The 27,046-nt window shown below is 45.0% G+C and overlaps 1 long non-coding RNA gene across 1 annotated transcript in view; it reads left to right on the top strand.

The window, feature by feature from the left end:
• Nucleotides 1-27,046, top strand: part of LOC141271118 (uncharacterized) — a 115,852-nt gene that overhangs the window by 37,248 nt on the left and 51,558 nt on the right. The window contains exon 2 of the long non-coding RNA XR_012321836.1: nucleotides 11,593-11,658. This is a non-coding gene — a long non-coding RNA (uncharacterized lncRNA). The remainder of the gene's footprint in view (nucleotides 1-11,592; nucleotides 11,659-27,046) is intronic.

Below are 27,046 nucleotides of genomic sequence, written 5' to 3'. Positions count from 1 at the left end.
TCAGTTGTTTCACACTTTTTTGCTAAGTATATAATTCCACATGTGTTAATTCATAGTTTTGATGCCTTCAGTGTGAATGTACAATTTTCATAGTCATGAAAAAACAGAAGAATCTTTAAATGAGAAGGTGTGTCCAAACTTTTGGTCTGTACTGTACATATTTCTTTTTTGAGTTATATATTTATTAAACATGATTCTCCTTTATTTCTTTGGGCTTGTATTTTTCTATCATTGGGGTTATTAAATATATTGTGTAATGCATACCAGCCTTTATACTTGGATCGTGGCTATAGGTGTTTAAAACTTTATGGACATCCAATGGAACAAAAACAAATGCAGCCCATTAGCGGTCGCTGATCGACCAAGAACTTACATGCAAATTAGCCTGGAGGTGCATTGAGGGCGTTTCAATACACTCCTACTGTTACATAAGGTATGGGAAAGACTAAGTGCAACACAAAGGAAAGAGGGGGAGGAAGCCCAAACACTAGGGAAAGGGGGAGTGGAGACCACTAAGCAGATCTAATATCACCTTACCTACCCTACCGTCCCTATATAGGTTCCACACCTATTGTCGAGCAGGACCCTAAGCCCTGGATGTCCCTAGAGCTTGGCCCTAGATAGGGAGTGGGAGGGGTGAGCACTGGTCAGGTGCCACTAAAAACTAAAGACAACAAGGTAGACAAACAAGGGGAATAAACTTAGCTTGAGCAGGCACCTGAGGAGTAATGCCAACTGTTATCCAAGGGCACCAGTGAAGAAGCTAGCCGACTGCTAGCGCTCCAAACATGCACAAAGCTACATAGAAGTATCACCGGCGATTCCCTGGAGCAAACTGAGTGTTTTTAACTCGCAGGAAAGGGTGTGTCAATCAGCAGCAGGAGGGAGGTCGCCGCTGGGTCCTAAAGGAAGAAGAATTAAGAAGTTGTTTGTAATGCTCAGCGCAGTGACCTTCTACAGCCCAATCTATAGCGACTGTCTATTACACCTGATACACCCGTGACACCTACAAAACTTATACATATTTTTTTATTGTTGCTCTATGATCTATACAACAATACCCCTAGTTTCAGTAATAAAATCTTCCTGACAGGTTCCTTTTAAATCTATAGGTCTAATGAATCCATTGACAACATACATTAAGTAATGTCTTTTTATTTCAGCTCCATTTATTGTAACTTTTTGTTAGATATTAAAGAGAATTTATCATGAGGATTTTATTCCTTAAATTAATGACATGTACTGTATGTACAGGCACTTTGAGCCTGATTTTATTCGTACTGGAGGATTTGTGCTCATGGCTCCAAATGACCTAACCAACTAAAAGTTCCTAGGGCTCATGTGCTACTGCTAAAATATTTATAGGTATGTGATGGAAAAATTAAGCTAAAAATCCCCCAGAATATTGTGACAAACTGGTTGCTATGAATTGGAAACCTGACAATCCAGTGTAAATAGCTGTTGGCAATTAGTAGACATTTTTTACAGATGATGCAGACGCTTAGCTTAAAGGGGTATTCCCATCTTCAAAATCCTATCCCAATTAGAAATGTAGTATAGTTCTTCAGATTCGCTATGTCGCTTAGCTCATGTAGGACATTGCAGTAGCTTAGGTATCCAGGTTATGACTACTAAGCGCTGTTTAACTAAATGTCACTATATGAGTGGTCATAACCATGTATAACTAAGCTACTGCAATGCCCTACATGAGGCAAGTGACATAGTGAATCTGAAGAACTATACTAATAATAATAATAATTTTATTTCAATAGCGCCAACATATTTCGCAGCACTATACATTGTAGAGTTGATTTGTACAGAAAATAAAAGACATTACAGAATAACAATAATCACATAAATCAACAGATACCAAGTGGAGTGATGGCCCTGCTCTCAAGCTTACAATCTATGAGAAAATAGGGGAGATGCGAAAGTTGGATGGTAACAATTGCTTGTATTGTACGGTCCAACCATCAATATAATAAATAGGATGTGCATGTGATGCTGCATGAACCGGTCACCAACCAGTATGTGTATGGACACAGAGGGCTATTAAGTGCATGTAGGATGTGTGAACAGATGATACGAGGGTCCTGGTTTTGAATAAATTTTATATGGGCAAAACAGGGATATTTAGATAAGTATGTTGGGATGATAGGCCAGTCTAAAGAAATGCGTTTTTAGACCGCGCTTAAAACTGTGGGTGTTGGGGATTAATCGAAGTGTCCTGGGTAGTGCATTCCAAAGAATTGGTGCAGCACATGAGAAGTTTTGGAGATGGGAGTGGGAGGTCCGGATTATTGAGGATGTTAATCTTAGGTCATTAGCAGAACGGAGGGCACTGGTAGGGTGGTAGACTGAGACAAGAGAGGAGATGTAGGGTTGTGTTGACGCGTGGAGTGCTTTGTGGGTGAGGGTGATGAGTTTATATTGAACTCTGTAGCGGATGGGCAAACAGTGCAACGACTGGCACAGGGTAGAGGCATCGGTGTAGCTGTTGGCGAGGAATATGATCCTGGCTGCTGCATTCGGTACAAATTGGAGAGGGGAGAGTCTAGTAAGAGGGAGACCGATTAGTAGAAAGTTGCAATAGTCCAGACGAAAATGAATAAGAGCTACAGTAAGAGTTTTTGGAGAGTCAAAGGTAAGAAAAGGTCGAATTGTAGAAATGTTTTTTGAGGTGTAGATGACATGAGCGGGCTAGTGATCATATGTGGGGAGTAAATGAAAGATCTGAATCAGGTATGATCCCAAGACAGCGGGCATGTTGTTGGGGAGTTATGGTAGAACCACACACGGAAATGGCAATATATCGGACACAGGTAGGTTAGTGGAGGGAGGACACACAAGGAGGTAGAGTACTACATTTCTAATTGGAGATATTTGCTAATATTATTATTATTACACCTACTACATATTGGGATATGATCTTGGAGATGGGAATACCCCTTTAAAGCTGGAATGGGATTGTGCTGAGAGCAGAAAGGGTCCAAGAAGCAGAGTCACCCCCTTGCCCATCTTAAGCATTTTTACTCAGATTTGTCTAAAAATATAATTAGGTTTCATTTGGACACAAAGATTTTTTTTAACACAACATTTCAAAAGCCAAATCTTTATTAAAATTTTCAACCAACTTAGCTGTATGGGGGCTTGCTTTCTTTGAGACAAGCTGTATTTTATTAGATAAAAGATGCAAAAGCGCAATAGTAGGTAGTTATGCTCACCTTTTAGGGTTGTGTGTGACATAGCCACTGAAATAGCATAGATTCCAACTGCTGCAGCTTCCAAGGAATAGTACTGAAATATACTAATGGTAATGGAAGTTACCTGCTCTGCTGGATAAATGACAAGACACGGTGGAAAATGAAAGGTTGGTTTATTGTCAACGCGTTTCAGAGTCACTCCCTGACTCTGAAACGCGTTGTCATTTATCCATCAGCACAGGTTGCTTCCATTATCCGTGGCACATTTCAAGCTGTATTTTATGGTACATATAATGTAGAACTTTAGTTTAATCTTTTTATATTGAGGGTTACAAATTCTGTCAAGGTTTTTGGGGTTTAGGGGTCTTACAGTGCTAATATTTTGAGCCTGTGCTATCCCTGTGAACAGCTTGAATCCTGTGCTTTCCCCATGGACAGCTTAAGTCCTGTGGAATCCCTGTGGACAGCTTGAGTCCTGTGGTAGCTGTGTGGACAGATTGAGTCTTCTGCTAACCCCGTGGACAGTGTGAGTTCTGTGGGATCCTTGTGAACTGCTTCAGTCTTGTGTTATCTCAGTGGACTGCTTCAGTCATGCACAATCCCATGGACATCTTGAGTTCTGTGCTATCCCAGTGGACAGCTTCATCCCTGTGCTATCCCCATAGACAGCTTGAGTCCTGTACTATCCATGTAGACAGCTTCATTCCTGTGCTATCCCCGTAGACAGCTTTAGTCTTGTGCTATCCCAGTGGACAGCTTCATTCCTGTGCTATCCCCATAGACAGCTTTAGTCTTGTGCTATCCCAGTGGACAGCTTTAGTTCTGTGTAATTCCCGTGGACAACTTGAGTCCTGTGCGATCCCTGTGTACTGCTTCAGTCCTGTACTATCCCCGTAGACAGCTTGAGTCCTGTACTATCCCTGTGGACAGCTTCAGTCCTGTACTATTCCTGTAGACAGCTTGAGTCTTGTGCTATCACAGTGGACAGCTTCATCCCTGTGCGCTCCCCGTAGACAGCTTGAGTCCTGTGCTATCCCTGTGGACAGCTTTAGTTCTGTGTTGTTCCTGTGGACAACTTGAGTCCTGTGCGATCCCTGTGTTCAGCTTCAGTCCTGTACTATCCCCGCCGACTTCTTTAGATTTGTGCTATCCCCATATACAGCCCAAGTCCTGTGTTATACCTATAGACATGGACCGCTTGAATCCTCTAAAGCAGAAGCCTACCTCATTTAATAATGTCCCACAAATTGGACTGCAAATATTAAATTATCTCTCAAGCAGATTTAGATAAAGTCCATATATCAGAAAAGTAACCAGAACGTGTTTGTGCAAAATATGTTCTTATCCTTAGCTAAACATGTTATCAGTATTACTGAGTCTAATATGATACAGTTATAATGACTTATCACCTAGTACTACACTTGTTCATGGTGAACTTACTTCCTGGGTTATGTTTTTCTAAAGCGTGGTAGTAGTAGTAGTCATGACTTGTGTGTTTGTCGTTACTGATAATAATCCAGCCGCAGTAATACTACATATGTGTTACCCATGGGAAATGTCAATTGTTGTATAACAGTAATAATTACCAGCCCTATGGGAGAACTACAGCTAAACATTGTCTACACAACCACAGACACAACACAATGTTATGCAACCTAGTGCCTGGGCATAATGTAAAAACCAAACAAACTCCAAGCTGAGAAGTACAAGGACTGTTCACGAGACACATTGGATTATGGTATTTTTCTATTTTTCCACTTTAGTCACATGAGCGTTCATATACTGTAAAAACATATATGGTTTCGTGCTATTGCACAATTAAAAAGAGAGTGAAACTGGCTGAGTAATATCAATGGACATGATGCTAAGATAGGGCTGAAAATCAATAGTAGTTCTGTACATAATCATACATTGAACAACCCCAGTCCACAGAGGCGTAAATAGATTCTGATGGCCCCAGTGTAAAATATGGACCTGGGCCCCCACCTGCATATTCATCTGATGTATGGGCCCTTGTAGTGTTCCAGATCCTGTAAAGACATATATGTTTGCCCTCTCATGTAACAATGTCCCCCATCCTGTAATAATGTCCCCGATCCTGTGCCTCTTTCCTGTAATAATATACTCCATCCTGTAACTCTTTCCTGCAATAATGTCTCCAATCCTGGCCCCTTCCTGTAATAATATCCCCAATCCTAGGCTCCTTCCATGTATAATGTCCCCCATCCTGGTATAATGTCTCTGTCCTGGGCCCCTGCCTTATATAATGTCTCCCTTTCCTTGTATAATGTTCGTCATTCTGGGTCCCTTACTGGTATAATTTCTCCTTTTCCCGGTATAATATCCTCCATTCTGGGCCCCTTCCTGTTACAATGTCTCCCTTTCCTGGAATAATGTCCTCCATCCTGGGCCCATTCCTGGTATAATTTCTTACTTTCCTAGTAAATTGTCCTCCATCCTGGACCCCTTTCTGGTATAATGTAGCCCATCCTGGGCCCCTTCCAGTAAAATATATCGTCCATCCTGGTATAATGTCCCCTATCCTGAATTGCTTACAGTAATATATGTCCCCCATCCTGGTATAATGTCCCCCATCCTGGGCCTCTTCCAGTAATATATGTCCCCCATCCTGGGCCCCTTCCAGTAATATATGTCCCCCATCCTGGTATAATGTGCTCCATCCTGGCGCTCATCCAGTAATAATTTCCCTGTTCTGCTGCTCTTCTCCAATAAATCTAAAAACTAAAATAAACGATTCCCACAACATATGGCATCCTCTTCCATAGCTTTCGCAGAAAACGGCAGCTGGCTTCAGCATGCAAGAGACAGGCCAGCTACCAGCCTCTGATTTTCCTGCAGTGTGTATTGCAGTGCAGGGACCCGGCAGGTCTCTGCACCGCAATACATTTCAGCTGAATGAGCGTTCTCAGATGCACATCCATCTGGAATAGCTGCTGGCATCGGCGGACCCCCTTCCCGCACAGGCCCGATCGTGGTTGCATTCTCTGTGACCACGAACATTATGCCCCTGCCAGTACACCAGAATTTGTCCTACTATTACTGCACATATAAAGGGGTGAAACTATTGGGTGCAAATATAGCAGTGGAACCCAAATCCAGCTGATTAATGTATACAGAGCATTACTGGGAGACTGCAGTTTACATCCAGTATTAAGTTAACATCTACAGTAGATAAAGCACTATAAGGGCTTCTGACAGGTTGAATCAGCACTGACTTTAACATCCTCACTACTGCAGACATTCAGAAAGAGTCCCCATGGAACAATTATGTAATGAGAGTCTGGAGGGAGGCTTATGATATGTTGATTGGCATCTGAGCTGCTCTTTCCTGTGACAAAAATTGTACAGTGAATTATTGTCAGCTTTCTAATATGACTTATTAGATGGCAAATTCAAAGTAGATTTCTGAAATATTATTAATTGACATTAATGGGGCTGAGAAGGCAAACCCACAACAAAGTCCTGAATCGATAGATTCCAGCACTCCTTTTTAAAGAGATACAGTTACAATAAAAAAAAAAATATTTAAACCCATTGCAAATTAAATCTATTAGCAAAATTTGATAATTTTCTTCTCTTTGCAATAAACCAAACAAGGAACAATTCAATTCTTAGCACTACTAATATAACAAAGGTTCTCTCCAAATTCTACAGAAAATGTAACTTTTACTGTCTACTGCAGTCTCAGAATTATTCATGACAAGCATCTTTAGTACTTAGTTGAGAACTTTTGGCTTTTATGACCTGCTGCAAATGTGATGTACAGCCAGACGCCAGCTTCTAGCAGTTTTCCTGAGGAATCTTTGCCTATTCCTCCTGGGCAATGGTCTTCCGATCACTAATATTCTTGGGTTTGTATTCTGCCGCTGCCTTCTTTAAATCACACTAAAGATTTGATTTTCTATGGGTTCAAGTCAGGTGACTGTGACGGCCACTCTAGAATGTTTCAAGACTTCTTCTGAAACCAAGTCCTGGTGGACTTTGAGGAATGCGTGGGATAATTTTCCTGTTGGAAGGTCTAAGGATGCCCAAGCTTTGGCTTCCTCACAGAAAGCATGACGTTTTTTCTTAGGATTTCCTGGTTCTTGATTGAATCCATCTTGACCTCTACATGCTGCAGATTTACAGTACAGGAAGAAGCTAAACAGCCCAGAACATCACCAAGCCACCTCCATGCTTCACTTTAGGCAGGTGGTTCTTTTCACTGTATGCTTCATTCTTCCTCCTCCAGATATATGTTTGATCCATAGGATAAAAAAACTCCAGTCTTGTTTTTTTGCTACCAAAAAATCCCAATTCAAAAAATAACTTTTGCTTGTTTATACAGTTTTGAGCATGTTGGAGCCAGCTTTTTTTGTACTTCTGAGTCATTGGAAGAGTTCGGGCATGGAGACCTTCAGTGGTTAATATTTGTGTTACTGAAATCTAAATGTCTGCTGTCACCAAATCTTACTGCAGTTCTTTTTCAGTCACTCGAGGGTTTTTGAATACCTGCCTTCTCACGAATCTGGTGGTAGCCAGTGATGGCTTTTTCTTTCTGTCACTTCCAAGTAGTGTAGCCAGTGCTCTTTTAAAGGGATGTTGTCAAGGTTAAATTTCAAGAGAGCACTTTATCCTTGCCTCCCAGCTGTTTGCCAGGAGGTGGTGTGCTGCTGTAGATTGATAGTTTGAGTCAGTGGCATGGTTGAGCCTCTGGCCCAAACTGTACATTCTCCCATGTTGCAAGCAGAGGCAGCTTTACCTCTGCAGCATCGACGGAGATCAGGTATGCTGAAACTAACAGGATCCAGTGATCTAAGCAGCTTCAGAGATGCTCTTGTGAGCAGTGATAGGCTGCAGTGTTCACACAGAATAACAATGTCCCGCAAGCGACTGGAGACCTGACACCAACATCATGAGACGAGTACACATGAAACTACAACATTTAAGGAGGGATTCTCCAAGTAGTGGCCAACCCCTTTCTATTTGAAAACCATACAATCTACAAATAGAGATGGGTTTGGACCCATGCGGCTGCTGGTATGTGACAGTAGACATACCAGCATTTCATAATACATTTCTACAAATAATTAAAATCTCCTTTATTAATTTACTTTTGTAAAAAAATAGTTTCTGTCTTTTGACTAAATTATCATGATATCATATTTTTGCTTATTTATTTTTTATATTATCATTATTATACAGTATATTGTCATTATTATTGTATTAGATCCCAGTTTAAAATATCTATTTGTCCTATATCAACAATGCATTTATATGAGGTCTTGAAAAAGAAATATGACACTATGGCAATGAAGCAGCCAGGGGTGACCGAATGGATACGATTCCCCGAAATCCATCAGGGTAACATACTGCATTCATTCACTCGGACAAAGGCTATTGTCCCTGCTCAGTGAGCTTGATATAAAAAATTGATGTCAAAGGGAAATACACTGTGTCCCTCATTGTATCCATGTATCTCTTAAAGGGAAGCTGGTGCATTTTTTCATTCGGAAGCTGGTGCATTTTTTCATTCCATTTGGCAATACAGCCATGTAGTATCTAAATAGGACTGCAAGAAAACTATCCACGTTATCTTTTAAAGTAAAAACAACAATCAGATCTAAATAAGTTAAATTTCATATGTGTATGTAAAAATGAAATTTTAATGCTTCCATTTATAAAGCAGCTAGTGTCCCCTCTCAAAATTGTGCTCTCATCGCCTACTACCACTAGGCCGTGTCCAGTGTTAACACTGATGTGTTGCGCTTTACTTCTGATGCCGTGTTCATGCAGCCATATGATGGAGTCACATGGGCACATTGTACCTGGCTTACAGCCCCTGTACTTGCGGAGTTACTTATCCTTAAAGGGGTTGTCCACAACTCCTTCTTGATCTAAATATTTGGCGCTGGTAAAATAAAAAAGCTTCTACTCACCTCCCATGCCGACGCCGTTCCAGCGGTGTCGGCATTTGCGGTTCCGGGGCTCTCTTGCGGTTGTTTTGACATATAGCGCCCAATCAGCGCTGGCGTCACTGTCCCCGCCTCCTGTCGATTTAAACGTGAAGAGTAAGTGAGAAAGCAGTTGAACCCTGACATCCTCTTGATGTTCGATTTGCCCGAAGGCTGGAATATTTATTATCATTTAACTTTATTTTCTCAATTTTTTTCAGTTTTTGACTGTATTTATTTTACATTTCTATGTGCATCAATTTGTTTATGCAGTTTGCTATACACTGTTTGTTCTATGTACAGTGCATCTGCGGAAGGTCTATGCACAGACCGAAACGTTATGTTCTCACTGTGGACTTCAACTCTCAATTAAATCACCTATATTTGAGTGGCAAGTTGTTGCTACATATATTGCGATGGATTGGGCTCCTACTTGTGCACCTATACACAGGAGTGCCGTGTGCAGCTGTACATGTGGGAGTCAGGAGAGATAGCTGTCTGCTGAAAATTGTTCTATCAACAGCTAATGTGTATGACCGGCTTGTTCTTGTATATTTGTATACACCACGATCACTTAGTGATAAATAAATTAGTGTATAGAAAGTGATGGCCCTTGATCCCTAAGAACTAGGTATGTAAATTATATTATTTTTATTTGATCAAACTAATACTTTGGAGAATCATAATATTGGAGCCAAGGCTTTTTAAATCTCCATTAGGCAGTTTTTAAGCAATAGCTGAGAAAGGATGGAAATGTATTTGATAACATTTGCAAACCAAGCAATGTCCACATCCCTGTGCCCTTTGAATCCATAATGAAGCTTTGATAAATAAGCCTTGGTACAGAGCTGCTGCATAAAACAAAGTTGATGCCAAGTCTTTTATATCTGCCAGTGAGATCCAAGGTTGCCAACTTAATTTTTTTTCTTTTTTTTTCTGGACAGCTTATCCAAAATATCACGGACAGCCAACATTTTTCATAGAAAACTATAATAAAGCATTAAAATTTTAAGTAGTACATGTCTACACCCGTTAATACTGATAGATAGACATTAGCTACATTCACGGTGAACGTTAAAACGATGATATTCAGAGTCATAATAATCTGTACAAATTTCTCTAACATAAAAAAAATAACTGCAGCACAAAATATTCTTTATGGACAGTGGGAAAAAATGCCCTATTTTTACAGATTGTCCTGACATTTCTGGATGATTGACAACCTTGGTGAGATCTTCTGTTTGTGCTAATGCAGAGGTGTCAAATTTAAGCACACAGAGGGCCAAAATGAAAAACTTGGACAGAGTCGCGTGCCAACATACAAAATAATGGGTCCCACATAGTCCTCTATACAGAATAATGGGCCCCACATAGTCCTCTATACAGAATAATGGGCCCCACGTAGTCCTGCATACAGAATAATGGACCTTAAATAGTCCTCCATACAGAATAATGGGCCTCACATAGTCCTCCATACAGTATAATGGCCTCACATAGTCCTCCATACAGTATAATGGGCCCCACAAAGTCCTCCATACAGAATAATGGTCCCACATAGTCCTCCATACAGTATAATGGGTCTCACATAGTCATCCATACAGAATAATGGCCCCACATAGTCCTCCATACAGTATAATGGTCCACACATAGTCATCCATACAGAATAATGGGCCCCACATAGTCCTCCATACAAAATAATGGACTCCACAAAGTCCTCCATACAGAGTAATGGCCCCACATAGTCCTCCATACAGAATAATGGCCCCACATAGTCCTCCATACAGTATAATGGGTCTCACATAGTCCTCCATACAGAATAATGGCCCCACATAGTCCTCCATACAGAATAATGGCCCCACATAGTCCTCCATACAGTATAATGGGTCTCACATAGTCCTCCATAGAGAATAATGGCCCCACATAATCCTCCATACAGTATAATGGGCCCCACAAAGTCCTCCATACAGAATAATGGGCCTCACATAGTCCTCCATACAGAATAATGGCCCCAAATAGTCCTCCATACAGTATAATGGCCCCACATAGTCCTCCATACAGCATAATGGGGCTCACATAGTCCTCAATTCAGAATAATGGCCCCACATAGTCCTCCATACAGAATAATGGCCCCACATAGTCCTCCATACAGTATAATGGCCCCACATAGTCCTCCATACAGCATAATGGGGCTCACATAGTCCTCAATTCAGAATAATGGCCCCACACAGTGGTGTTGGTTTTGGTGTCGCGGGCCAAATATAACCACCTTGCGGCCAGATTTGTCTCACAGGCCGGAGTTTGTCACGTATGTGCTAATGTCATTGTTATTTTTTGTCAAACACATGCACATATTATAGGATAGTGCTTGTAAAACAAAGCACTTGTTAAATTTTGCAGTTGTTCTTGAGATATTAACACCATTCTTTTGTTTTTAGCTTGTAGCCTAGAAGACCGACCATTGCTGATGTCTAACTTGTGCTGAAGACAGCTGGGATTAGAAGGTAACAATGTGAGCTAGTAATCTTGGTCAGCTGCAAACACGATAGATGTTGTGCTGATTACCAGCGGTGGTTGGTTTCCAAGGCAATGAGCTGTAAACAAATGAAAAGTATTAATATCTCAAGAACAGCTAAAAATTTTAATAAGCCGTAAATTGTAAAACTGCTTGTATTTACTAGCTCTATCGGACAATACCCATTTAAAGTGAAGGTGTCCGTAATATCAATCCTTCCAAGCTGTCTATATGGGCATCTAGGTCATAGTTAGCTGAAGAAAAGCATGAATCAGAGCTTGGCTAGGTGAGTACCGCCAGGTATTTATTTCTCTTAAACACTCCGGCATTTCATAGAAATCATAGTCAGAAGATTGCGCCGCGAGAGAGGAGTTGAGACAAGTTGACTCCGCTGTTGCTTATCCCTGCCCAGCTGCAGGTTTCTCACTGGTCTCTCCCATGTGTGCACACAGAGAGACCTATCAGTCACCTGGAGCAAGGCAGGCACGAGCTGCAGCAGACTCATCTCATCTCTCCCGATGTGATTTTCTGTGAATTCTCTGAAATGCTGGAACGTTTCAGAGAAATAAATACTTGGCTGCACTTCCCAGTCAAGCTCTGATTCATATTGCCTACGGTTTGTGCAGCATGAATCGCGTGATAGGTTCCCTGCAAGATGACTGATGACCGGAAGAGGCCACTGGGTGCCTTATAAATTATATCTAAATGTAAATGATAATGCAAAGCATCAATATTTTAGGAGGATTTCAATATGCAGAGTACTGCTCCTTAAAGGGGTTGTTCAGGTTTATCATGAAAGTCTGCAGTCACTCTATGTGACTGCAGACTTGTGAATCCTCAGATCGATTTTACACTGCCAACAGCGAGACCGGGCGGTCCTGTGACCACAGATATGTGATATGCATGCTCCCAGCCACATTCCACCTAGATGTGTGGTCTCACTCAATTCACTTGTATTGAGTGAGGCCCCGCATGTCTAGTAGAAATGTAACCGGAAGTATGCATATCACATACTTCGGGTCCCATGACCGCTCGGTTTCGCTGCCGGCACTGGAGAATCTTCACAGAGCGCGCTGCGTGCATTACGAGGTTTCACAGGTCTGATGTCACATAGAGTGACTGCAGACTTTTGTGAAAAACCTGAACAACCCCTTTAAGAAAATAAATAAATGCAAACTTGGACACGTTAAGCTAATTTTGTAGCTAACTGGCTTTAGACCAGAAGGAAAGTACAGTACACACATGAAATAACATCCTGGAGAGGAGGAAATTGCAGCTTGCTTTGTTGCAATCTAATTATAACCTTGGTTTTACATCAGAATACGGTAAACAAGTTACAGGAAGTGTTTGCTTTTTGGATTTACTTAACTAAAGAAACCTAATGCTTGTCATTTAGCAATGCTAGTATTTCAGTGTACAGTGTGAAAAAATGATGCCAACAGTAATAAAAAAAATAAAAAGTAATAAAAAAAAATATTACAAAATATATTGTATATCAAAATCAGTATCCGTAACTTGAAGGGCATGTCCACAGTAGTATAAAAGTCATCATAAATGTGAGTCTGAGTTGTCCTTTCCTATCTTACAATATATATATATATATATATATATATATATATATATATATATATACAGTACAGACCAAAAGTTTGGACACACCTTCTCACTTAAAGATTTTTCTGTATTTTCATGACTATGAAAATTGTACATTCACACTGAAGGCATCAAAACTATGAATTAACACATGTGGAATTATATACTTAACAAAAAAGTGTGAACAACTGAAAATATGTCTTATATTCTAGGTTCTTCAAAGTAGCCACCTTTTGCTTTGATGACTGCTTTGCACACTCTTGGCATTCTCTTGATGAAACAGAAATGTAGAAATTTTTTGCAAATGTAATAAAAATGAAAAACTGAAATATCACATGGTCATAAGTATTCAGACCCTTTGCTCAGTATTGAGTAGAAGCACCCTTTTGAGCTAGTACAGCCATGAGTCTTCTTGGGAATGATGCAACAAGTTTTTCACTCCTGGATTTGGGGATCCTCTGCCATTCTTCCTTGCAGATCCTCTCCAGTTCCGTCAGGTTGGATGGTGAACGTTGGTGAACAGCCATTTTCAGGTCTCTCCAGAGATGCTCAATTGGGTTTAGGTCAGGGCTCTGGCTGGGCCAGTCAGCAATGGTCACAGATTTGTTCTGAAGCCACTCCTTTGTTATTTTAGCTGTGTGCTTAGGGTCATTGTCTTGTTGGAAGGTGAACTTTCGGCCAAGTCTGAGGTCTGAGGTCCAGAGCAATCTGGTTTTCATCCAGGATATCTCTGTACTTGGCCGCATTCATGTTTCCTTCAATTGCAACCAGTTGTCCTGTCCCTGCAGTTGAAAAACACCGCCATAGCATGATGCTGCCACCACCATGTTTCACTGTTGTGATTGTATTGGGTAGGTGATGAGCAGTGCCTGGTTTTCTCCACACATACCGCTTAGAATAATCACCAAAAAGTTCTATCTTCGTCTCATCAGACCATAGAATCTATTTTTGCATAGTCAGTCTGGGAGTTTTTCATGTGTTTTTAGAAAACTCTATGAGGGCTTTCATATGTCTTACACTGAGGAAAGGCTTCCGTCGGGCCACTCTGCCATAAAGCCCGACTGGTGGAGGGCTGCAGTGATAGTTGACTTTGTGGAACTTTCTCCCATCTCGCTACTGCATCTCTGGAGCTCAGCCACAGTGATCTTGGGGTTCTTCTTTACCTCTCTCACCAAGGCTCTTCTCCCATGATTTCTCAGTTTGGCTGGATGGCCAGGTCAAGGAAGACTTCTGGTGGTCCCAAACGTCTTCCATTTAAGGATTATGGAGGCCACAGTGCTCTTAGGAACCTTGAGTAATGCATAAATTCTTTTGTAACCTTGGCCAGATCTGTGCCTTGCAACAATTCTGTCTCTGAGCTCCTTGGGCAGTTCCTTTGAGCTCATGATTCTCATTTGGTCTGACATGCACTGTGAGCTGTGAGGTCTTATATAGACAGGTGTGTGCCTTTCCAAATCAGGTGCTATCAGTTTAATTAAACACTGCTGGACTCCAATGAAAGAGTAGAACCATCTCAAGGAGGATCACAAGGATATAAAAATAAAGATTATTATTATTATTATTATAAATGGACAGCATGTGGCTTAAGTACGAGTGTCTGAGCAAAGGGTCTGAATACTTATGACCATGTGATATTTTGTTTTTTCTTTTTTAATAAATTTGCAAAAATGTCTACATTTCTGGGTTTTTTTCAGTCAAGATGGGGTGCAGAGTGTACTTTAATGAGAAAAAAATGAACTTTTTAGAATTTACCAAATGGCTGCAATGAAACAAAGAGTGAAAAATTTAAAGGGGTCTGAATACTTTCCATACCCACTGTACATATATATATATATATATATATATATATATATATATATATACCCCTCTCTCTCTCTCTCTCTCTCTCTCTCTCTCTCTCTATATATACTGTGCAGTTCAGATTTTGGCTGATGCTACAATGTATATATACACACATACAGTATGCACAAATAACTACCATTACAGCTTCTCCATAGGCTTTCATCCAGCTTTCTTAGGGCTCACTCATGCACATAATCGTAGTAAACATAACTGTAGCACTGATCCCAAGGGAAACCATCTAAATAATGTTGCACTGTATGACAGCATACGTGGTGCATATGTGCATATGGCTCCACAGTAACTCTTTCTGCGTCGTTGCTTGCTCTAGGGATCAGAGATTACAGAGTAACACATAATCATACAACTTAAACAATAGGAGGAATGAGGGCCCTGCTCGAAAGTTTACAATCTATAAGGAAATAGAGGGACACAAAAGGTATGAAGTGCTTGTTATGTATGATCCAGCCATCATTCAAACATATCACCGAGCGTCTATAAATACTCGGTGCTCGGCCGAGCATACTCGGCGAAAGGGTTAACAAAACATACTCGCTCATCACTAGATCAGAGTAAACTGACACTGATCAAACTCTGATCGGAGTGTGATCAATGTCATTACCATAAACGATCTGATTATCATTGATCGTGTGAACGAGCCCTTAATGTTATCACTACATAAAGAAAAAATAAAGGGGTTGTTTCTCTACTAAAAACAGCCAGTCCTCCAGCCAGTTTTGCACCAGGAGCTTACTTGGCCAAAAAGATATGATTTACATAGGGACTGATTGCCCAGCACTTATAGAAATCATATGTTCTTGGACAAATAAGTTCCTAGTGCAAAACTGGCTGGAGGACTGGCCGTTTTTAGTAGGGAAAAAACCTAATCATCATCAGCCCCAAAAGTCAGCCAGCAGCCAGTTCTGGACCAGAGGAGGGAAATATGAATATTTAAAGGGGTTATTCACTACTTTAACACTGATGACCTATCCTTAGGACAGGTCATCAATGTCTCATTGGTGTTGGTGTGACACCTGGAACCCCAGCAGATCAGAAGTTCTCGGTGTCAGCAGGAACCGCTCAGTTACAGAACTGAACAGCTCAACCTACTGTATAGTGGCCACATGCGGGTCCTGCACATCCGCCCCTTATTGATTTAAATAGGTGACAAATGTGCAGTACCCGGCTGTGGCCACTATACAGTAGGTGGAGCTGTGCTGTGTCATAACTGAACTGTGAGAACAGCTGATCTGCGGGGTGCCAGGTGTCACAGCCAGTTCTTCACAGATCAGACATTGTTAAGAGTGGACAACCCCTTTAAATTTACTAAATGTGTCTCTGGGCTGGGAAAGAACAGGAACTAACCCAGCGACCCAGACTGCTGCAGATTAGGGCAGGAAGGACAGCACACTGCGGCTGACTGCTGGTCTGGAGCATATTAGGCGGCCGCCAGGGGCGTACATAGAAATCATGAGGCCCCATAGCAAAAGTCCTAATAGTCCTGTACATAGTATGATGGCCCCACATAAAGTCCTGCACATAGTATGATGGCCCCACATAAAGTCCTGCACGTAGTATGATGGCCCCACATAAAGTCCTGCACATAGTATGATGGCCCCACATAAAGTCCTGCACATAGTATGATGGCCCTGCATAGAGTCCTGCACATAGTATCATGGCCCCACATACAGTCCTGTACATAGTATGATGGCCTCACATATAGTCCTTTACATAGTATGATGGCCCCACATACAGTTCTGCACATAGTATGATGGCCCCACATACAGTTCTGCACATAGTATGATGGCCCCACATACAGTCCTGCACATAGTATGATGGCCCCACATACAGTCCTGTACATAGTATGGTGGCCCCGCATACAGTCCTGCACATAGTATGATGGCCCCACATATAGTCTTGTACATAGTATGATGGCCTCGCATGCAGTACTGCACATAGTATGATGGCTCCACATACAGTCCTGCACATAGTGTGATGGCCCCGCATACAGTCCTGTACATAGGGTGATGGCCCCACATACAGTGTTAAACGTACTCCGCTAGGTTCAGATAGGGCGAGATGGGTTTCATGAATTCTTTGGAATCCTGAGGGAACTGTTACTCAGGGCAACCATAGGCTGCAGCTTCTCTCAGGCACACACACGATAGATTCAATTACTGGCCAGTGGAACAGTGGAATTTAATCTGAACCACGGCCAGTGCAATTTAGGGATATTACAGCAACAATTTTCATTACAGTACAGTCTGAGTTTCTTGAGCAACCGGCTCCAGTAACAATACAGTAGTTTCTTCACAAGGCACAGTTTTATAGTCTCTTCAGTAGCATAATTCAGCATAGATTAGATCTATTAGCAGCACATTTCTATGCATACACAACCACAGGATTTTCGTTCAGGACTAGTGTTGAGCGATACCTTCCGATATCGGGAAATATTGGATCGGATTGGATCGGACCGATACCGAAAAAGTATCGGATATCGCCGATTCCGATACCGGAAACTAATGCAAGTCAATGGGACAGAAATATCGGAATGAAAATAAACCCTTTCTTTCCTTGTAGGTTAATTCTACATGAAGGAAAACAACTAAGAATAATGTAGAATGTATTGGGGGAGGTGGGGGAGACAATAAAGGCATAGAGGTTTAGCCCAATCAAATGCAATAGCAGGAATTCATATTTTTTTTAAGATGTTCTGAGTTACGGAAATATTGACTATGTTAAGTATTTTTATATTTTGTCAGATATTTATGTTTCACTACTTCTATGCTCTTCACCTTCTCGTACTTCTCCCACACTTTCTCCTTCATCATCCTCAGCATCTTTTTCATCCTCTTCTTCTTCACCTTCTTCATCTTCTTCTTCTTCACCTTCTTCGTATTATTCTTTTTTTTTTACATTCTTCATATTCTACTTCTTCATCTTCTTCATATTCTTCTTCTTCATCATATTCTTATTTGTGACAGGCATTCCTGTAGTTGTTATCTATAAAAGTTTGAACATTACACCTTTTGTTCTGCCCGTCACAAAAGATTTACAACAGGATTTGTCCGTGTTCAGTTTGGCCTGCAGCAGCAGGTCTTTTCCAGGGGCACCACGAGGAGGAACGGACTCACCCCCATACACTGCTTAGTCATCTTCTGCTTATAATTTAGATATTATCTTTTGCTCTGATTTTTACTCTTATGCTTAATGTTCTTCCGCTTTTTGTTCTGCAGCTTCTTGTATTTCTGCTTCTTGGTTTTCTGTCTCTTGTTCTTGTGTATCTTGGTGCTTGTATTCTCTTCTTTGTCCTCTTGGTCAACTTCTTCAGGGTCATCTTCTTGGTCTTCTTCGGGGTGGTCTTCAGGGTCGTCGTCTTCGGGGGTCCTCGTCTTCGGGGTCCTCGTCTTCTTCGGGTTGGTCTTCTGGGTCCTCGTCTTCGGGGTCCTCGTCTTCTTCGGGGTGGTCTTCAGGGTCCTCGTCTTCTTCGGGGTGGTCTTCAGGGTCCTCGTCTTCAGGGTCGTTGTCTTCGGGGTCCTCGTCTTCTTAGGGTTGGTCTTCAGGGTCCTCGTCTTCAGGGTCCTCGTCAGGGAGATCCAGAGTGATTACCAAGAACCATTTCAAAAAGCTTGAACTTGGAAATGTAGCAGAAGGTACAAGAAAGCTGAGGAACTACCGAGAACCAGCTGATGGTACTGGAACCCGGATGGGTAGCAGAAGGTACAAGAGCCAATGGAACTGCCGAAGACCAGCTGACGGTACTGGAACTCGGTTACTAAGCAGGAGGTACCTGTGCCAGAAAGCACTACCAAGGACCAGCAGACGTTGGTGGAACTTGGATACCGAGAAGGAGGCACCTAATCCAAAGGCACTGCCGAGAACCAGCTGACGGTACTGGAACCCGGATGGGTAGCAGAAGGTACCCATGTAAAAAAAAGTTCAAGGCCGCGAGCCGGCCGCAGTTACCAAAACCCACAGTCCTACAGGGGGTGCTTGTCCTATAGGCACTATGGAACCAGCCTTCATTGCCAGATCCTGCAGCCCACATAGGAGTCACCTAAACTGCAAGCACCATAGAGTCGGCTAACCCGACCGCAACACGACAGGACAACGCATTGGAGGCAAAGTGATGTTGACACTACCCGGAAACAGCTGGCGTGCTGGAACCAGGCTGGGCAGGAGGGAGTACCCGTGCCAAAGACACTGCCGAGAACCAGCTGACGGTACTGGAACCCGGATGGGTAGTAGAAGGTACAAGAGCCAATGGAACTGCCGAAGACCAGCTGACGGTACTGGAACTCGGTTACTAAGCAGGAGGTACCTGTGCCAGAAAGCACTACCAAGGACCAGCAGACGTTGGTGGAACTTGGATACCGAGAAGGAGGCACCTAATCCAAAGGCACTGCCGAGAACCAGCTGACGGTACTGGAACCCGGATGGGTAGCAGAAGGTACCCATGTAAAAAAAAGTTCAAGGCCGCGAGCCGGCCGCAGTTACCAAAACCCACAGTCCTACAGGGGGTGCTTGTCCTATTGGCACTATGGAACCAGCCTTCATTGCCTGATCCCGCAGCCAACATAGGAGTCACCTAAACTGCAGGCACCATAGAGTCGGCTAACCCGACTGCAACACGACAGGACAACGCATTGGAGGCAAAGTGACGTTGACACAACCCGGAAACAGCTGGCGTGCTGGAACCAGGCTGGGCAGGAGGGAGTACCCGTGCCAAAGTCACTGCCGAGAACCAGCTGACGGTACTGGAACCCGGAAGGGTAGTAGAAGGTACAAGGGCAAATGGAACTACCGAGGACCAGCTGACTGTACTGGAACCCGGATGGGTAGCAGAAGGTACAAGAGCCAATGGAACTGCCGAATACCAGCTGACGGTACTGGAACTCGGTTACTAAGCAGGAGGTACCTGTGCCAGAAAGCACTACCAAGGACCAGCAGACGTTGGTGGAACTTGGATACCGAGAAGGAGGCACCTAATCCAAAGGCACTGCCGAGAACCAGCTGACGGTACTGGAACCCGGATGGGTAGTAGAAGGTACAAGAGCAAATGGAACTACCGAGAACCAGCTGGCGGTGCTGGAACACAGGGTAAATGCTAAAAACAGAGTGGAGCCAGAGGTGTAATTGGAGCAAGTTTTAAATCAGTAGTACAGTGGATGTGGACAAAGCAGGAGAATTTGCCGGACACACAGCAGGGGAACAGCTGACGTTACTGAACCCCAATAACACTGGAGCAAGCGTTGACTGTGCAGACGGCACTTCTGAGCAGCAACTAGCGGTATTGGAGCCCAGGGTAAATACTAAAAACAGAGGAGCCAGAGGTGTATTTGGAGGAGGTTTTAAATCAGTAGTACGGTGGATGTGGACAGAGCAGGAGAAATTGCCGTCTGCACAGCAGGGGAACAGCTGACGTTACTGAACCCCAATAACACGGCAGCAAGTGTTGACTGTGCAGACGGCACTTCCGAGCGCCAACTGGCGGTGTTGGAGCTCAGGGATAATACTGAAAACAGAGGAGCCAGAGGTGTAATTGGAGCAACTTTAAAATCTGTAGTAGTGAGAATGTGGACAGAGCAGGAGAAATTGCCGTCCGCACAGCAGGGGAACAGCTGACGTTACCGAGCCCCAATAACATGGCAGCAAGTGTTGACTGTGCAGACGGCACTTCCGAGCGCCAACTGGCGGTGTTGGAGCTCAGGGATAATACTGAAAACAGAGGAGCCAGAGGTGTATTTGGAGGAGGTTTTAAATCAGTAGTACAGTGGATGTGGACAGAGCAGGAGAAATTGCCGTCCGCACAGCAGGGGAACAGCTGACGTTACTGAACCCCAATGACACGGCAGCAAGTGTTGACTGTGCAGACAGCATTTCCGAGCGCCAACTGGCGGTGTTGGAGCTCAGGGATAATACTGAAAACAGAGGAGCAAGAGGTGTAATTGGAGCAACTTTAAAATCTGTAGTAGTGAGAATGTGGACAGAGCAGGAGAAATTGCCGTCCGCACAGCAGGGGAACAGCTGACGTTACTGAACCCCAATGACACGGCAGCAATTGTTGACTGTGCAGACGGAACTTCCGAGCGCCAACTGGCGGTGTTGGAGCTCAGGGATAATACTGAAAACAGAGGAGCCAGAGGTGTAATTGGAGCAACTTTAAAATCTGTAGTAGTGAGAATGTGGACAGAGCAGGAGAAATTGCCGTCCGCACAGCAGGGGAACAGCTGACGTTACTGAACCCCAATGACACGGCATCAAGTGTTGACTGTGCAGACGGCACTTCCGAGCACCAACTGGCGGTGTTGGAGCTCAGGGATAATACTGAAAACAGAGGAGCCAGAGGTGTAATTGTAGCAACTTTAAAATCTGTAGTAGTGAGAATGTGGACAGAGCAGGAGAAATTGCCGTCCGCACAGCAGGGGAACAGCTGACGTTACTGAACCCCAATGACACGGCATCAAGTGTTGACTGTGCAGACGGCACTTCCGAGCACCAACTGGCGGTGTTGGAGCTCAGGGATAATACTGAAAACAGAGGAGCCAGAGGTGTAATTGTAGCAACTTTAAAATCTGTAGTAGTGAGAATGTGGACAGAGCAGGAGAAATTGCCATCCGCACAGCAGGGGAACAGCTGATGTTACTGAACCCCAATGACACGGCAGCAAGTGTTGACTGTGCAGACGACACTTCCGAGCGCCAACTGGCGGTGTTGGAGCTCAGGGATAATACTGAAAACAGAGGAGTCAGAGGTGTAATTGGAGCAACTTTAAAATCTGTAGTAGTGAGAATGTGGACAGAGCAGGAGAAATTGCCGTCCGCACAGCAGGGGAATGTAGCACCCTGAGGATTCGGCTGCTACAGGGGTATTGCACCTCAACCCAGAGGTGTGATATTCCACTCCCGGGTAAGGAAGGAGTGTGGAACTGAGTTCGGTAGGCTGCATGCACTACACACATCCCATTTCCGGGGAACAGACCGACGGTACTCCCACTTAGAAATGTGCAGGTACGACCGAGTCTGTTCCTGGCTGGAGTGGGAGGGGGGTGGTACATCCCAAGGAGTGTAGGGGCAGATAGAGGGAGCAGCCTGGGTAAAGATAGGAGCTCATTGGGTGCTGGTCACCTGAGCTCACACATAGAGGGTGTATATAAGGTGGGCACCAACTAAGAACAGGGTCAGTTGCAGAGAGAAAGTCAGGAGCAGAGGAGAAGAGAGACCCAGAGTGAGAGAGGAGAAGAGAGAGAGACCCAGAGGGGGAAACAGCAGAAAAGGACTCCAAGATCCCAACTTAAATCCCCGGGTGAAGAGTCGGCACAGGGTACCGGAACCCAAGCTGGTGGGGGTAAAAACACTCCCCAGCCAGAGACCGGAGACCGTGGGCAGCGTTTGCCACGGTCACCCACCACATCCACCACGAAGGCATACCACGTGGAGGGTCAGGGAACCCAAGGCCAAGGGTGTCCCAACAGAAGGCCCGAGGGAGCTGGACCTGGGTGGATCAATAGTGGGGACGGCCAGAGAAAGGACTGAAGGAGAGCTCAGGGTCACGCTCCGGACTTATTTGGGAGTTGGCTGGATCCAGAACCTGGTGGACGCAGCACGGCTCGGGAGGTCACTTGAAGCTGGAGTGACCGGAACATCAGCAGTGAGTAAATACCCTAAACTGCATAACCCGACTCTGTCTTCCTTTAACATCTACGCTGCACCACCACAACCCCCATCCTCTGCACCTGACCCCCTGAGGCTATACCCCACCCGTTGGGGGTTATACCATCACAAGCTGCACCTACACCATCAGCCTCAGCGGACCCTGCTGCAGCGGCGGCCATAGTGACCGCAATACAACGGGTGGCGTAGTCGACAATAAAGAACTTAATAACATCTGTAGGACTGCCACATACAACTGAGTTTGACACCCTGGGCACGGACCGGGTCACAGCCACTCGGAAGACTACAACTCCCATCTGATCCGGCTCCGGATATTCCCCCTAAAAGAATATGGCCCAGGGGGCGCGTCAGGAACAGCTGACGTTACCGAACCCCAATAACATGGCAGCAAGTGTTGACTGTGCAGACGGCACTTCCGAGCGCCAACTGGCGGTGTTGGAGCTCAGGGATAATACTGAAAACAGAGGAGCCAGAGGTGTAATTGGAGCAACTTTAAAATCAGTAGTAGTGAGAATGTGGACAGAGCAGGAGAAATTGCCGTCCGCACAGCAGGGGAACAGCTAACGTTACTGAACCCCAATAACACGGCAGCAAGTGTTGACTGTGCAGACGGCACTTCCGAGCACCAACTGGCGGTGTTGGAACTCAGGGATAATACTGAAAACAGAGGAGCCAGAGGTGTAATTGGAGCAACTTTAAAATCTGTAGTAGTGAGAATGTGGACAGAGCAGGAGAAATTGCCGTCCGCACAGCCGGGGAACAGCTGACGTTACTGAACCCCAATGACACGGCAGCAAGTGTTGACTGTGCAGACGGCACTTCCGAGCGCCAACTGGCGGTGTTGGAGCTCAGGAATTACAGTTCAGGTGGTAGAAACATGAACAGAACAGGAGACCTGGATACTTTTGCCAACAATTATTTATTCTGGAAGAGGACTGGCAAATTCATGAGAGATCCAGGCCTTGTTCATTTTGAGAAAAGTAAGCCGGTCAACGTTATCGGAGGATAGTCGCATGCGACGGTCTGTTAGTACACCACCTGCGGCACTAAAGACGCGTTCCGATAATACACTAGCAGCAGGGCAAGCTAGCACCTCCAATGCATACTGACTTAGCTCTGGCCATGTATCTAGCTTACAGACCCAAAACTTGAAGGGAGAAGAGCCGTCTGGGAGTACACTAAGAGGGCAAGACATGTAGTCTGTCACCATCTGACGGAAACGTTGCCTCCTGCTGACTGGAGCCGTCTGTGATGGTGTAGACATTTGTGGCGGCGGGGACACAAAACTTTGCCACATTTCGGCCATACTGGTCTTGCCTTGTGCTGAGGCTCTGCTTCTGCTCCCTCTTTGTGCAGAGCTTCCTCCACTGCCTCGACGCACTGAGCTGCTTTGTAAAGCACTAGCAGCACTGCTCTCGGTTGGAATGGAGAACATGATGGAATGCACCAGTGCGTCTTGGTACTCCCGCATTTTACGCTCCCGGTTCAACGGTGTTATGAGGCTTTGTAAGTTGTTCCGGTAGCGAGGATCTAGGAGGATGGACACCCAATAATCAGCCGTGTTGAGAATGTGGGCGATGCGGCGGTCGTTTCTCAGGCACTGCAGCATGAAATCAACCATGTGCTGCAGACTGCCAACTGGCCAAGAAACGCTGTCCCCTGCTTGAGGCGTGATCTCTGCCTGCTCTGCATCACCCCACCCTCGCTCTAGATACTGACTACTAGAGCATTGTGTACCTCCCTCCTCTGGACAGATGTCTTCCTCATCCATTGACTCCTCCTCATCCTCCTCACAAAGTGTCCCCTGCCTAGGCCTTTGTGAGGAACCACGTTGCGCAGACTGTAGAGAAGCAGATGGTATTTGTGACTCCTCATCCTCCACCTCTTCCAAAACCTCGTCCCTTAGTGCTTGCAGTGTTTTTTCAAGCAGGCAGATAAGGGGGATAGTCATGCTGACTAGTGCATCATCTGCACTCGCCATCCGCGTGGAATAATCGAAGGCACGCAAAACGTGGCAAATGTCCTTCATAGAGGCCCACTCAGTGGTCGTGAAGTGTGAACGGCGCGCACTGCGACTTGTTTGCGCCTGCTGCAGCTGGTACTCCATTACTGCTGCCTGCTGCTCACACAACCTCTCCAACATATGTAACGTTGAATTCCACCTGGTGGGTAGGTCACATATGATGCGATGTTCCGGAAGACGTAATCGGCGCTGCAGAGCTGCAATGCGTGATCTTGCATTGCTGGAACGCCGCAAGTGAGCGCACTCTATGCGGACCTTGTGAAGCAGTGCATCAAGATCCGGATAGTCCCTCAAAAAACTCTGCACGACCAAGTTGAGCACATGTGCCAGACATGGGATGTGAGTGAGGTTGCCTAGGCCCAGAGCTGCCACCAGATTTCGGCCATTGTCACACACTACCATGCCTGGCTGGAGATTCGCTGGCACAAACCACACGTCGCTCTGCTGCTTGATGGCATTCCAGAGCTCCTGCGCTGTGTGGCTTCGATTCCCCAAAGAAATTAATTTTAATACGGCCTGTTGACGTTTGGCCACGGCTGTGCTCATATTGGTCACCATAACAGGTAACCGTTCACGGGTCATTGTGGAGGTAGACCGTGACGGTTCCTGCAGCGCTGATTCAGAGGAACTGGAGTATGAGGAGGAGTCAATGTGTACAGACTGGATTCCTGCAATCCTTGGAGTTGGCAGAACACGTACAGCGCCACTCTCAAGATCTGTACCCGGCTCCATAACATTTACCCAATGGGCAGTGAGGGAAAGGTATCGTCCCTGTCCATGCTTACTGGTCCACGCATCGGTGGTCAGGTGGACCTTGCTACTGACGGCGTTTTGTAGCGCATGTTTAATTTTTCCCTCCACATGATGTTGCAGGGCAGGGACGGCTTGCCTGCTGAAATAAAATCGGCTGGGCACGTTGTATTGTGGGACTGCCAATGCCATAAAGTTACGGAATGTGTCAGTCTCCACCAGCCTGAATGATAGCATTTCAAGGGCCAGTAGTTTAGCAATGCCAGCATTCAGAGCCTGTGCTCGGGGGTGGTTTGCCGAGTATGGGCGCCTTTTCTCCCATGCCTGTGCTAACGATGGCTGTAGACTGGCCTGGGAGTGTGAGGATGACTGGGAAAGTGGTGCTGTGGGTGGAATTACACTGTGTCTCTGTACAACAGTGCCAGAGATTCTTCCATGGCGATCCTGTGAGGAAGCCGAACCAGCTGTGTGTGAGCTGGAGGAAGAGGCTACAACACGAGCTGAAGAGGTGGTAGGTGGCGCTGTAGGTTGGCCTAGGTCTTCAGTGTGTTTTTGTAACTCCACCACGTGCTTGGTCCGCACATGTTTCCACATATTTGTGGTATTGAGGTTGCTGACACTTTTCCCTCTTTTCACCTTCTGATTACACAGCTTGCATTTGACAAAGCAAATGTCATCTGCAACTGTGTCAAAAAAGGACCAGGCACTGCAAGTCTTGGGAGCGCCCGCTTTGGATTTTGGAAGAGCCATGCTCCTAATGGGTGCCGAAGTGGAGGCTATAGGCAACCAAGTCTGCCCCCTCCCTCTCCCTCCTTTTTGGGCTGTTCGGGGAATCTCTCCCTCAGAGCTGCTCCCACCACCTTCCTGTCCCTCACGCCATGATGGGTCAAGGACCTCATCATCTACACCACCCTCTTCAAACAACTGCTTCTCCTGGGTAGTCTCGACAGCACAGTACGCACCAGAAAGTGGCACCTGAGTCTCATCATCAGATGCGTACTGAGGTGTGCTGCTGACCATAGGCACTGGCCCACCCGCCTCTTCAGATTCAGAGAGACAAAACGGTTGCGCATCACTGCATACTACCTCTTCTTCAAATTCTCGAATTCTGCTTGGCTGGCCCCCTCTTTCCAAGCCAAGAGATTCAGAGAACAGAAGTAGAGATGGCTCCTGTCCAGGGCTCTCTGACTGCCTGGGCAATTTGGCAGGTGGTGAAGAGACAGATGGGTGCTCTTCAGTGCTCAGGACCTGAGAGGATCTGGAACTAATTGAAGTCGATGCGTTAGCTGCCATCCATCCGACAACGGCTTCAATTTGGTCCTCCCGCAGCAGTGGGGTACGGCTAGCTCCTACAAAGCTGCGCATAAAGGACTGTTCCCTGGTAAAACTGGGGGATGCTGAGTCACTGGTGCCCGCAGCAGGCACAGAATCCCCACGTCCTCTCCCTGCAGGCACAGAATCCTCACGTCCTCTCCCTGCAGAAACTCCACGCCCACGCC

This window comes from Phyllobates terribilis, unplaced genomic scaffold (genome assembly GCF_046119375.1).
Source record: "Phyllobates terribilis strain yellow unplaced genomic scaffold, ASM4611937v1 Scaffold_5__5_contigs__length_657084704, whole genome shotgun sequence".
Classification (NCBI taxonomy): domain Eukaryota; kingdom Metazoa; phylum Chordata; class Amphibia; order Anura; family Dendrobatidae; genus Phyllobates; species Phyllobates terribilis.
The sequence above is the reverse complement of the archived record's forward strand: the minus strand, read 5'-3'. Positions and strand labels throughout refer to the sequence as shown.